The sequence below is a fragment of the Dysidea avara genome, chromosome 10, assembly GCF_963678975.1.
Source record: "Dysidea avara chromosome 10, odDysAvar1.4, whole genome shotgun sequence".
NCBI classification, from domain to species: Eukaryota; Metazoa; Porifera; class Demospongiae; order Dictyoceratida; family Dysideidae; genus Dysidea; species Dysidea avara.
Window position 1 is genome coordinate 22,332,810 of NC_089281.1, and position 15,364 is coordinate 22,348,173.

Genomic DNA, 15,364 nt, shown 5'->3' on the forward strand with positions numbered 1-15,364 from the left:
ATATCTCCCTGTAGGACATCGAGCATATGGCTCAAACCCACTAGCAGAATAATTTCCAGGATGGCACTTTTCTGTAAGCAGTCATATGCATTTATTACATCATACATACCCATGCAATCTTCTGTTCTTGATGCTCCTGTTCCTACAGTGCCTAATAAATCACCACAGGGGAAACAGGAATTTTGGTCACTATCCATCTGGAACGTGTCCTTTTCACATTCTCTATACATGGTGCTAAGCCATTTTGCATTACGCTGTAACTTCAAAGTAAGCTCACAGCTGTAAACAAGGAAAGCTGAAATGATCAGAATATTTGAAGTGTATAAAACTTACTTCTGCAGTCAGTGATACTAGTTGCTCCACAGCTACTGTTTTCAATAGTGAGAGTAGTCTGTCTTTCTGGACATATCGTAAAGAATGTTGACTCCATAATGTCATTGTCCCCAGTACTCCTGATTAGAGTTACAATATTAGTACATCTACGTACATATGTTATACCCCTGTAGTAACTGCTTTGATTTATGACAGCAAGTAGAAGTTAAGGAACCATTTACACAGAAACAATTTTCTACCACCACCAAAAACATTTAATATTAAAATCAGAATATAGCTAACACAATTCTATATCACTATAACTGTTATTATGCACAAATTAAAAGAGAAGGTTTGTATAGCATTATTGTTGGGACATGAGTATGAATGCATGGTGATTGTAACTCATCCCACTTATATAATAAGTCCATATCTTTTGTCTAAAAGTAAACAATTTCCCTTAACACAGCGATATTATACAGGGTTAAGCATCTTCAATAATCATACAACAGCGCTATATAGACCTTTCATGTTTGCACTTCACAGCTACACCACTAACTGATTGGTGCATGATGTTCACTGAAATTTTCCATAGAAAGTAATAATGGTTACTAGCCTTTACAATGTGGTAAAAAGTTATGCAGCATTAAGATCAACTTACACAAAATAATAGTAACTATTTCTGTTTGTATGCATAGTCTTAGACGGTTAGTTGATAATATTATAGCAACTATATGTATTTAACAACCAGCACAGATCTGTATAGTTGCATGGTTAGCAAGAAAGGTTTTGTGTATAAATAAATGTTCACAATTTTGCATATAAATGCTTTGCAAGAGGATCTCTTAAATTAAGGCTTTCTTTCAGGTAGCATTTCATCAAAATGGCCTGGTAAATTGATAATGCATATATATATATATATGCATGGTCATTGCAAATGGAAACACAAGCTGTTCATGAAATTGGACTATATATATGTACTACATTTGTGTACACATACAGACAATGTCGTATGAGTATAATTTTCATTTTAGCAGAAGTTTTGCAATGGGTGGGTGTCACCTTATGTAACCTCTGGACCAGCTATGACATGTCAGATAAAGAGTATTAATTTCACTGCTTGCCAATCTGCTGAAACTTTCAGCATATAGCTATATAGTCTGTACTGTATATAAACCTTTGAGTTGAATAAGATGCATATATTATTATTTACTCTGCTGAAACTTTCAGCATATAGCTATATAGTCTGTACTGTATATAAACCTTTGAGTTGAATAAGATGCATATATTATTATTTACTCTAGAGGAAATTTTTCAAATTTCTCAGTACTGTTTCTATAGATATAGAACTAAAAATTTTAGACTTTCATGCTAACTAATACATTGGCTTATTTAAAGTATTAGCTATGCCTTTGAACTAAATTTTTAACCTCTTAAAGTTGGTAACAGGTCACTTTGTACAAATTACATATAGCGACCTCACACATTGCATGCACAAGTTTTGCTGAATAAAACTATCAGTATTGATGGAGATATAGCTGTCCATACAGAATGATTATCTTCTACCTTAATTGACTTTATAATTATATTACAGTGTTATACATGTAAATTCTATACTTTCTTCTGTAAAGGTGCTAAACAAGTAACCAACCTACAATATAAGATACATTAAAGACAGTGATTATCCGGTTACTGTGGAACCTCTCTTAACAAACTCCCCGAATTAAGGACACAATAGAAAAAACTTCCATAATAAGGACTAAATATTTGGTCCCAACAGGTCTGGTTAATACATTTTTTACCTCTGAGGAAAACTTCTATATTACAGCAAAAAGTGGCCAAAATTCTGGGTCCCAAAATGTCCATAATAGAGAGGTTCCACTGTAGTCCTTTTGACCAATATATAAGTTGACACTGTATAGGGATTTATGGAATAATATGTGAGGGGACATAGGAAAAGGGACCTATAGAGACTTTTTAAACTTGTGAGTAAAAGTCAGTAAATTTTCGTTTATTGTTAGGTAAATATAGTAAATTACATACATTAGGAAAGTACACTTGTATTTAAATTCTTCATACCTTTATGAAACAATTGAGTATTGACTTGGAGTATGAATAGGTAGCAAATTGTGGAATTCTTTGATTAGCATAACTCAAATCAGTGCTGGTCACTGTAAAGCATTAATACAATACAATACAATACGATAAATTCCATGTCTAACTGCTATAGGTCCCTTTTCCTACATATATACCCCCTCACATATATAAAGATGGAATCTGCAACTTTTCAAACTTATAGCTACCTATAATGTATGACATGTTTAAGCAGGCTGTAGGACCACAGACCTTCTAGCACTTTTGGTATAAAGCCTTACTAAATAAATATATTGTGGACAACCGAATAGCAACTGGATGCAGTGAACCTAGAGTCAATGTCATCCCCAGGCATATAGTGCATTGCAACTCATCATGGAAAACGGTTAAACCTTACACTTCAGTGTCATATTGCATGTGTTCTGCATGTCGTCTGTTGCGCACAGGAGCTCCTGCTCAATTATCACCTGATCCAATGATCACTGATCTGATTGTGACAAGGCCAAGGTTAAATTGATCATTCGATTTCAGTTTCTATTTCTTTCAAAGAAAAAATCTATAAATGTATAAGTAGCACTATGGATATATATAGCTAACAAGTTTGTCATCAACAATTTAGTTAGCTAAATATGTATTAAGGTTTTTTTTTCCGGGCTATAATCGTTTTCCAGTGCTGGGTCTGTGCAGGAGTTTAGTAATTTAAAATCACCACTGAGCTAATCTTTGGGTATTGATGCATGGTATTCCTGCATGTACTTTATTTATTTATTTATTTACTATTACTGGGCAGGCAGCTCTGCTGATGTGCCCAGGAAAAAAAAGAATTTACAAAGATTTACAAGTATTAGCTAGCTACAATAATTTAAGAGTCTATAGTAACGTTAGTAAGTTATTAGTAAATAAGTTCAATTCATCATGATCAACTATTGCAGTGGGTAAGTTGTTCCATTCATTAATTGTTTTTAGTAGAAGCTCTGTTAGTACATTACAGCTAGTAGATGAATTTGGAATAATGAAGTGTTGGGGGTGGTGTGTCTTGTTTGGTGGAGATAGTGATGTGGAACTTCGAGTGCATAGTCATTGTGTAATATTTTAAATAGTGTTTGTAGTCTTGTTATCATGCGTCTTTTTTTAAGAGTGTCTCATCCTAAATGTTCCAACATAGATGTATATCATCCATAACAATTGAGTGCCCATCTTGCAGCTCTGCGTTGCACCTTTTCCAAATGTTAGATATCCCCAGTATTATGGGGATCCCAGACTGCGGCTGCATATTCCGGACCATTGAAAGGTAAACTGCAGCTTTTACATCTGTAGAGCAGGTGCGAGATATATGTGGTGACCATGGTAATTTCTTGTCCAGTAATACACCAAGATAAAGATGTTGATCTGCAGTGGATAAGACTTGATGGTTGAGTTGATAATTAAATGTGAGTGGTGATGTAGACCTAGTGAATCGCATTACAGTACATTTGTTTATGTTGAATTTCAGTTGCCATGTTTCTGCCCAATTGGATAATAGGTCAAAGTCCTGTTGTAATTGAAGGGTATCTTGTTCAGTATTTATTACTCTATAGAGAAAACAATCATCAGCAAAAAGACGTAATTGCGAATGAATATTCTTGGAGATATCAGAAGAAACATTAAAGGACCAAGTACAGTTCCCTGCGGTACACCAGATTGAACTGGAACTGGATGTGAGGAAATACCATTCAGGACTACACGTTGGATCTTCTAGTAAGCCATGTCTCTATCCAATTATAGATGTTATTGCTTATTCCATAGTTTTGGTAAGGGACACTGTCAAATGCCTTGGAAAAGTCTAGCAGGATAACATCAACTTGCCTCTGATGGTCCATAGCAAAGGACAGGTCCTCCACCAAGTCAATTAACTGTGTTACACAAGAATGTTGGGATCTAAAACCGTGTCGATTATTAATTAAGATGTTGTTTGAGTTAAGATGTTCAATGATGGTGTGATAGCTATATTATGTGCTCCATTGCTTATGTTGTATATTGTTTTAATAAAATAAAGCATCTCTCATCATCCATGCATGAAAGATAGAGAAAAGACCTGATGAAAAGATGTATAAAACAAAACAAAAAGCATATGAGTCCTTGGGTAGCATGCGGCTACAAAGTGACCCTTGTAGAGAACTACACTGTGGGCATGGCAAGGTAAAAACTAAATTGTAAAAAACTAACTAGCTAACTACTGTAGTACAATTAAGAGAGAGAAAACCATCAATTATGAAATGATGAAAGTATATAAATTACAGAAAGTATGATAGTCCTCGGTCACATGACCGAGGACTATCATACTTTCTGTATCATACTTTCTGTATGGGTTGCTCCTAAGGAAGAACCTGTGTGGGCATGGCAAGGGTGCGAATATAAAAATATAAAAAGGACGCATGTAATATAAATTAGTTAATACTAGTCACATCCAGCCACTCTTTATTTAAAATTAAGGAAGTGCATGGTTGCTGAACCGAAGGTTTTTATTTTCGCGTCTAGTAGTTGCCCCGAGCATTCGACTTTTTTATTTATTTATTTATTATTAATGCTTTACAGCACAAGTGCTGAAGGTCTGTAGGACACCTGGTCCTACAGCCTGCTCAAAGACTTTAGCTACTTAGACTTTAACTACTTATGTCGGTTCAGTAGCGAGCCCGGTTTATTGAACAGATTTTTGGTTCAGTAACCACTGCCTAAAATAAAATACTGCTACAGCTACATCTCTATAATTGGTGCACCGCGATTAGCTGAAGCTAGCTATACTAACTTAACTTAGCTAGCTACCACAAGCGGATAGCTAACACGTGCAGAAAATTATGCAATCAGGTGCACCGTGTCCAAATTCACGTGATAAAGCCCGCTGTAAATTCAACTTTTGCTGTCACGATTGTCACCTTTTTTAACAGTGGAATGCTTGCATAACTTTCTTGGTAAGTAGCAATTTACCTTACAATGTCTAGTATAGCTCAAACACATACCCATTCAACAGGGAATTAGCTATAGTACAGTGCTGGGTAGCTAGCTAGCTGCATGGCTTTCTGGCGCATCATGTACTGAGATCCGCAGAGATATATACATGGCACCAAGACTGGGTTCATACTATGAACTCTTGATGGCATTATAGCAGCCTAGTTAGACATGATCCTCAATTAGTACCGCATTCTTTAACAGAAGAAACGATTGCTACAAGTATGACGAATCTATCCTACCATAGATAGCTATACTATATCCGACGTGCTCGATGCGGCTAGCCGCATTATGCACGTGCGCGTATCTTGCGAACTTTTGAGTGCAAGATCAATAGATGTGCTGAAATTATTACAGTAGACGTTTGGAACGTCTTCAGTGTAAATAACGAGGTTTCAAAACGATTACTACCTTTATCAACACAAGATTGGGCGGCTCAAAATTCAAGGCGCTTTTTTTCTAAATAAATTGTCAAAGTATAGGCGCCTAGAATCAACTTCCGGACTATGTTGACGTATGTACATAATTGCTGCACATGTACATTGCATCTCATTTTGCAGGGTTAATCCGGCTAAAACCATATTCATAATCTCTCATAGGAATGGTAGCTATTATAACAACATGCAAATCAGAATCACACATCGCAAAACTGAATGCTGGTTGGCTAGCTAGCTAGCTAGCATTTCTTTTGGCTTTTTGACTGTAGATTCTGATCACTTGTTGAATCAGGACCTTGAGTGGTACATACATGTAAGATGCGTAGCTTGTGTTAGAAAGTGACTGAGAAGTGAATCACTTGATGCATGCCAATACTGATTCAGTAGGCTACCTGCGTTGGTCTGCTGGTCTGTTCAAAAAAAATTTATGTTAGAACTGTAGTTAGTGGAAAATGCAACTAAGGGTTTTGATTACAATAGCAATGGTGGTTGGGATAAGAACTAATGCTGCATTGTTGGACACCCACTGCTGACCATACTGGAACTACTTATCGTGCCACAAGCCACAACTGTCAACCCCCAGACCACGACAGCGTGACTTAACTGTAGTCATGTGACAGCTCAACTGGTTTTTCTTCAGATGCTACCCACATGACTTGTTGAGGGTGTAGTACTGGTTTCTCCACGTGCAGATATTCTACATCATTACAATTGCTGTCCACATAATACTGAATTTGATTACTAGCTCATAAATATGTTGTATAACATGCTGTATAGAAGGAAACTTAAATGGAAGGAAACTTTGAAAAATCTCTACAAATTCACCAGGGTTAAACCCGCTACATGGTAGCAGGATATATCTTTTGTTACTTCTGCCGTATTGGCAAAAAGATGGCAGGAGCCCGGAAAGTGAATGCATATACTTATAGATTTGGTAACTACGTGAATATACTTTAAAGGGCTTTAAAAGGTACAAAGAATGGCTAAACGATGCATTAACTGTTTTAGACAGAAACTGAAGAGGCTAATCTGTCAGTAAATGTTTATTAGTCTATTACTTATGTAAACATGATAGTTTAAAAGATGTAAGTGGTGCCAGTGCATGTTGTATGATTAGTCATGGTGATTGCATAACAGCATTGCATAATGGGTGGGTACCATGAACAATATTACCATATGTGGTTGAAAATAAAAGTGTTTTCATAATGGTTACAGGGAAATGACCTTCTGATTAGATCATATGACACACTGGCCACTCTACTGTGTACATGTGCATACCTGAAATGGGTGGATCTGTACGTGGTCTAAGGTGAATTTGATGCATGCTACTGACCTTAAGTGCATGTACATTCATTCATTGTTACACAAGCATACTTTGATGTTATTATGCCCCTAATTTTGGCTTATAACACCTCTACAGATAAAAGGCGACTATTGTAAACTTTTTACAATCCAGAAATTATACAGGTTTAGTGATCCATAAACTACAAATGAAACACTGATCTGTACACTATAGGGATGCAAACCACATGTACATGTTTATAGCATACATGTTTAGTGGACACACCCAAATATTTATTTTTCAGCCAAAACAGACTATTGTCTAACCAGTAACCACTATACCACACTTTATGACAGCTGATACCACTAGCAATTGAATGGCATGTTGTCAATCTTCTCAGTAGCAAACATAGCAACCCCACTGCAAAAGTGACCATGGAGCCACATAATAAGCTGTTCTTTGCACTAGTGTGGCACACCAGTTTTCTTGGCCTAACAATAAACTATCATTTGTTATTGATTGATGCTTTAAATGTGCATGGCTTTCAAGACATACAACATTAAAAACATATTATGAAGTTAATAACAGTTTAAACTGTACTCATTTGGTTGCTGCTTAATGCCAAGCTATACTTATTGGTGAGTCTTCCTACAGGAGGAATGGTATACTTAAATGTTGCTTTGCGTGCAGCTTCTAGAACAAGAGCATATAGGCAGGTATATCACAAGTGGGTATTGTATCCATTCAAGTAGGCTGGATGATATAAACTTTATCACCTCATAGTTACACTATTTTTGTACAGCTACTTATGATGTGTTAGCTAAAACAGTACCTACATACACTCCCGGTGACCTACCTATTTCCGATTACCTTGTATATACAATACTAGATTTTAGCACCTACTTTTGATGCTTTAGGTCTGTCAGTTCAGTTAGTACATTGTGGAATAGCAATTTATCTCAATTTTATCAACCTCTTCAACAAAAAAATGCAGCATATCACACTTGGATATATAACTTTTCAATAGGTTCCATCTTCAGTACTCATTTCTCTTGTTTAACTATGCATCAATATAGCTCTATAGCTATCTGTATTTAAAAAGGGAGTAACCCTAAACATACAATGCCAACACATGTTAATTAATAACAGTCACATACAGGGGCATAGCAACAAAAGTTTAGTGAGGAGATAAAGAAGGTTAGTAGTTGGTTGATACAATTTACATAGTGTGCAAAGGACTTTTGGCATGTGAAAAGCTTGCTGTATTAAGGGTGAGGGTCTGGGGGCATGCATGCTTCACAGGAAAGACATTGGAGTAAATTATATAATCATACTAGCTACTGTGTCCTGTATACTGTGCAGGGGCGTATCCAAGGTGGTTTCAGATTTGCTAATATAGTGAGTAATAGATGCAGAGGCCTGGTCTGGGGGTTCAGCTCCCAGCCAAAAATGCTTTAGTTTCATATTTCATAATAGTATAAGCTATTTTCAGTATGCTTAGTTCCCTTTAAGTGCTAAATAAAATGTCAATGATCTGTGAATGCTATCCCACTAGGGACCTAACAAGAAGTCAGAAACATGTAACTAAAATGTGAAGAATGCAGAAAAAACCCAGACCCAGTGGTGACTTGATCCCCAGCAACATGCAGTCTAGGCATGCACCAAAGAAGCCACAGTGGCTGGGGTCTGAGACCTTTTCTGCATTCAACCTGTACTTAAACATCAACTTCTCACCAGCAAATAGCTGATCAGGTATTATATAGTGACCCAAATATATTGTCAAATTATGAAATGAAAAACTAGGTACTAAATTTCAAGTTAGTCTTAGATTTACATTATTCCATTTAATGTTGTCTTCCATTATGAATGCTCTATTAGAGTAGTTTTCATTGCTCTATTAGAATTCATCTGACTCTTCTATTAGAACATCTCAATCTTTTGTAGTTCTTTAGCTCTTCCTTAATCCAGGCCACTTTTAAGGGATCAATGAGAATTTACACTGTAGCTATATTGCCCTGCTCCCCATATTGTGCTGCCAAACTAAGGTAGTCTGCTGCAAGCCCACAAGTTAAAATATCAGAGGGGATTTTGGGAACTCCAGGAAACCCCCTAAACATACCCGTGCATAGGCTCCCGTAAACTGATGTAGCTATTGAATATAATTTATTATAATTAACTATGTTCAAGCCACACTGATTGAACTAAAGCCTATTCTATTAAAAGCAGGTAGCTTATAGCATGTTTGTATTAAAAAGCAGTAAGACATAATGCATGCTATACAAATTTATGCACATATTTTCAATTAACCTGTAAAGCTGGCTTAACCTGCTAAACAGTACTCATGCACTTCACAGTGTGCATTAAATAGAATTATGCAATATTGGTAATAGCCAAAATTAGACATAGCTAATACTACTGATGAGGATGGGGACCAGAAACAAAATACCACTTAGAGTGGCCTTACCAAAATGAAAAAAAAACTCTACCAACCCTACCACTGCTGCACACTTAGAAAGCACTTGCTCCAACCACCATGCTATAGCTACTTTGAGGTTAGTAAAAACAGGCATGTACAAGTTGAATGGTTACTTGCAGTGTTTGCATGTGGTTTGTGGCAGAATTTCAGCACCAGAGTTTTGCTCTACGCCCTTGCATTCAACAATGAATGATAACAGTCCAGCAGAAGCTTCACTATATATGTATAATTCTTAGACGATAAATACTTTGTTTGGTGCCCAAACCACTTTGATACATGCAGCAGCTGGTGAGAAGAATGCATTAATGGTTACAACTACATATAGATGCAAAACATATATGGATAAATGAATTTTTGAAAGTAACTAGTTATAATGTGTGAAAAACTCAGCACAAATCAACTATTTTCTTCTTCATCATCATCATATAATGCATTTTCCATTGACACATCATCTCCTTGGTAGAGTAAGTTTCCTAAGAGTTAACATGGATCAATATATATATGTACAAGTACACTATGATTACATGCACACATGCAGATGTAACTATATATTACATGCAACACTGTCTGTTGTTTACAAGCAATACCTTGTAACATGTCATCATCCACAAACACTGGATTGTGTACAAGATCACCAGTCAGTTTCGCATGTTGAAATAGCATCCTCCATGGAATAAACAGGGTTTGAGAATCCACTGGTGGCAGTTGACATTTGCGATAATCGATTATTTGGTTCCACTCTCAGATTTCCAGTCCCTGACTTCCATAGTACTGCCTTGTCTTTGGTAAGTCTTCGATGTTTAACAGTTACAGGGTCACTGTTTCTTGTTCTGAAGTAAGGTTTTTCCAAAATACAGTCACACACACACACACACACACACACACACACACACACACACACACACACACACACACACACACACACACACACACACACATGCACACGCACGCACACACACACACACATGCACGCACGCACGCGCACGCACACACATGCACGCACGCACACACATGCACGCACGCACACACACAAACACACACAAACATACATTAATGGCAACATATGAACAATCTAGTACTTCTATTGGTAGATCTATGAAATTACAACATTTAACTAGAATTTTCATTTATAAAGCCAAGTATTTGGAAATAATTATTATTGCATATCTTACAGTAGCATCTGCTAGCACTTCTTGTTCCAGTGAACTCAGTTGTAGTGTTGGCTGGACAACTAATACATTGAGTTTGGCCTGTTGCAGTTTGGTAGGTTCCTTTAGGTCATTCACTACACACTTGTACACCATTCTCCACATTTCCACATGTACCAGGTGGACATTCAGCTATAATAACAGAAGGAGCATAAATTAAACAACTGTATGTGATAGTTATTCAGTAAACTTACAGCAAAGGACTCCCTCAAATCCTCCTTGTCCCCTTCCAGGACAAAATGGTTCATCAGGTCGGATGGATAGTGTCTCAACACAGTAGTCTGCACTGTTAATCCTAAACAGATTATTTTGTAATATAATTTCATCACGGAATGTTGTCAGTGTGGTATTAAGCTGGGTACTGACAGTAGTGAGGTATTCTGCTACATTAACAATATGGTTACAGTCTGAGTCATCTTCTTCTGGAGCAGGAGTCACTATATCAATTTCTACTCTACCTCCATTTTCTGTGATGTCAAACTCTGCATAGTAGTTTAATGGATCAAGTAAGTTGATGTCAGTCAAGTTTTGTAAAGCATTGGCAACAACTTCATAAAATGCTGTGGAATAATCAACAGGTGCTGGAGAATCAAAGGTGTAGACATAGTCCTGGTCAAATCCATTACATCGTGAGATAGTGAATGAAATCAGAGCACTAAGTTGAGTAATTTCATACTCCAACAGGTGTAGTCTCACTTCATCAGTTAGCACACTCCCTCTGCTGTTGCTTACATTACAGAAATAAGTGCCTTCATAATCTGCTTGCAGTAGCTCAATGAAGAGAACACTTGCTGTGGCACCATCAATGGGAATGTTTACAGTACTAGTAATGTGTCTAAAGTACCACTGATAACGTGGAGCTGGTATACCAGTAGCATTAACTTGGAATAGTACACCATTAACAGAACACACATATGTATCAAAATCTGTTGGTTGGGTAACAATAGTTGGGATGGTTTGTACTTTGACAATAGCAGGCAGTAACCTTACACTATGCACTAAGTTGCTAGCCACACAAGTATAAACACCATCATCATTGAGAGTCGGTTCCATGAAAACTAGTATGTTCTCAGTAGCACCTTGAACAAGTTCACCATCCTTCCACCATGTGTATGTTGGTGCAGGGTCTCCAACAGTAGAACAAGATATAAAGTAATACTGGCCAACAGTGAACAATCCAAATAATTGTGGTTGTTCTGTGATCCTTGGTGGAGTTGCACACCAATAACTAATATTTTGTAATCTTGCAATTGAGCCATCGCTATACTTCTGTTGTAAGCTTCAACAATTGTCAGATTATTACTAGACGCTATTTCCAGAAATTCTTGAGATGCCTGTTCAAAGGTTGAGGGAAGTGATCCTACCAAGTCAGCTGGTGAAGCAGCAAGAATGTCTCTAATTCCGTGGACTAGCAAAGTGGCACAATCTGCAAATGAGAAACAATTATCAATTTGTGCACCCAATATCATACTGCGAATTTGTTGAGTCCAAGCAACAAAAATACTACGTCCATTTGTATTCTTATGTAACTCAACTGACTATCAATTATTTGTTGTGCCTGCATCAAGTCTGTATTGTCAGATTGTTGTGACATCAATTCCCAATGCTTGTGCCACATCAGTATTCACTACATAAGTCGTGTCATTCAGAGTTTGAAAGGTTGCATTATTAACAAACATTGTATTTCCAACTCCTAATGTAGAATAGGTGCTTTGAAACATAACAACTTCATTCATCACATTCTGTAAATTGCTGTAACTTGTTTGGTACTGAGTGTTCAACCGACCTAGTGAGGCAACAAGGTCTTCCAATATTTCTTCAGCATTTCTCAAAGTAATGCAATTCTCTTGAAATTCACTTAGCACAGTATTAGGACCTGGATCAATTATTTGTTGACGTCTTGGTCTAGAAGCATCTCTTTTAACAGTTGGCACTTGATTGACAATAGACCTCACAACCGAAGCCATCACATCAAATACAATGATGTCCCTAACATTATTATTATTGGAGAAATCAAATGCTCCATATGCAGTTCCTTCGATGTAATTTGAAGATGGTTCATTAGCAACTGTGAACTCTATTGCCAGTTCTAAGACACCATTTGGATTGCTGACATTCTGAAATGAATCAAAACTGATGTTTACAATTTCCAGATCATCACCATCAGGTAGAGTTTGTATATAATCATATACTGCAAGATAGCTAGTGACTTCCTCTGTTATATTGTTGAGCTGATTTCGAGCAGCCTCAGCAGTTGCAAGAGTGTCCCTGTATTCACCTTCTAAGGTGTTCACCATGCTCCTTGTGGTGTTTACCATCTGTTCAACTATCATCCTAGCAAAAACAGCTGCATTGTAGGCTTGTTCAGTTTCTCCTTCCATCCTTAATAGTGATACAACATCTGTGCTCATGCCATGTGTACCATTAGCAAGTGCTTCATCTCGGAACATCATGCAAGCTTGGTTGAAGAGTAAGCAATCTTTTCACTTAGTTGCAAGGCCAATCTTAAATACAATTGCAAGCAGTACAAGATGTAGGAAGCTCGAGATCATAGCCAGTTAGTTCACAGGTTTGCATGTGCTCTAATTTTATAATGCATGTTTAACATAAGCCTTTAATTAATATTTTTACAGCGACCTTGACTGATAGTACTGTTGCATGTCACAACTCAGCAGTGACAAATTTGGGGGCCAAGGGGGCTCTTGACTCCCTACAAAAATTTTTAATTCACGTGTCAATTGTGTATGTCGTGACTTTCAGCTACACAAGTGCTACCAATGTCTATCTTATAAATGCTGTATTCCCAAGACTCCCAACAGCCAGTTAAAACCCACAATTAAACATATTTGAATGTTGCATAAAAGCACACAGCTAGCTGTGCATATACGAGTGACAGTGTATAATCAAACAAATTCTTTTAGCACAAACAGTAACTTTTCTTTGATTGTTGTCTAAATAGCTATATAGCTACACACCAAAATCTGTTAAATGTATAAAAGAGCATTTTCAAGTGCACTGCATTCTAAGATCCTATCTAGCTACTACCATTGTATTTGAGTGCATGCAGGTGTGTACTGTGCAGAACTGCTGTACAGGCTGTATAAAATACAGTAGTTCAGCAGGAGAGTAGCTGGGATCAACAATCATATGCTATTATAAACATCATAATCAAGATACTCTAGTCACCAAAATTTTCAGTAACAGTATAGCTATTCTAATAAACTGTTGAAATCACACATTCAATTTTCAGAGGGTCTAATGTCCAGTAGCAACTTTGTTAGTCAATAGCTTTACCAGCCATAAGTATCAAGATAGAGATATCCTAATAGAGCAGTCATCTCTAACACAACAGTTGAATAAAAATTGTGCTGGAATCACTCTCAGATTCCATTTCTAATTTTCAAAAATTTCTGGGGGGGAGGGGGGCATGCTCCCAGACCCCCTAGCTGCTTCGTATAGTAGTGTGCTTTGCACACTGGCTAAGGTGTGCCTTCCCTGTAATGTCATTTTGTTTTGACTCCCCCCTTTCCAAAGCCTGGATTCGCCCAGGTCACAAGTTATGGAGTTTACCTCAAATACTGGTCTACAACCAAATTATAGCCATAAATGACCGTTGCTAAATGACCTCAAGAGATGAACGTATGTACCCCCTATATTATGCTCCACCCCTGTATTTCTTCCCACTTTCTGGCTGTATATGTTCTTGCAATTTCTAAGTGGTTAGCTAGCTTTGGAATAGAATAAGCTATGAACTTGTGACAAGCATTTTTCTTGGATAAAGATCTTCACTTTAACACAAATTGAGTGTTGCCTGGTAGACTAAGGCCACTATCTTTGGATATAAAATGAGCTGTAGCAGACAACAAAAGTCAAATCAATCATGGCTCCACCTCTCAAATTTCATATCATCAAGTGTACTAAATTTCATACTTTTATCACAAAGTGCACAATTTTTCTGCTATGCTGCTCTACTGTTAGGCTGTAATTACTCGTTAATTGTACAATGTAACTTCTGCATGATAATAATAGACACCATGCCAGCACTGTAAAGTTTTTGCCAGTAGGTATAAATAAAAATAATGCAGCTTTGGGCACAACCACATGTATTGTAGTAGCTATGTAGTTATAACCTTTTATTCAAAATACCGATGATTATTCTCTCTCGTATAGCTACAACATCCTATTAACATAATTTCCATCTGCTTTTCATCAAAGTAATTTTGAGAACATTTTGAAATAATGTACTATAAGCACTGCTACAGGAGACCCTCTTTAAGTAACTCTTGGGATTTCTTTGAATATTACATGAAATACCTAATGGACATTGGTTTTAAACACGTTGAAACACCAGTAACCTGACAATATTGCATTGTCAACAAGTATAGCAAACACCTTACTGAAGAAGTGAAGGTAAAGCCTGTGAGGATGTTTACCCCCAGCCTAGGACCTACTGATGATGATATTGATAACCAGTGTTGTGTATGTTTTCGGACTTATGAAGAGGATCAGATAGAAGAGACTGGGGTACAATGCATTTGTGGAAGATGGGTGCGAGGTAGTTATGGATAAG

General features: G+C 37.0%; 1 long non-coding RNA gene across 2 annotated transcripts; it reads left to right on the forward strand.

Moving 5' to 3' along the window:
* Positions 1 to 3,240: 3,240 nt before the first annotated feature.
* Positions 3,241 to 4,435, forward strand: LOC136236906 (uncharacterized). Of its 2 annotated transcripts, XR_010692230.1 has the most exons (5): positions 3,241 to 3,697; positions 3,770 to 3,836; positions 3,899 to 3,928; positions 3,984 to 4,143; positions 4,192 to 4,435. It is a non-coding gene; the product is annotated as an uncharacterized lncRNA (long non-coding RNA). The 2 variants fall into 2 exon arrangements; XR_010692229.1 differs by having other exon boundaries at positions 3,899 to 4,143.
* Positions 4,436 to 15,364: the final 10,929 nt, after the last annotated feature.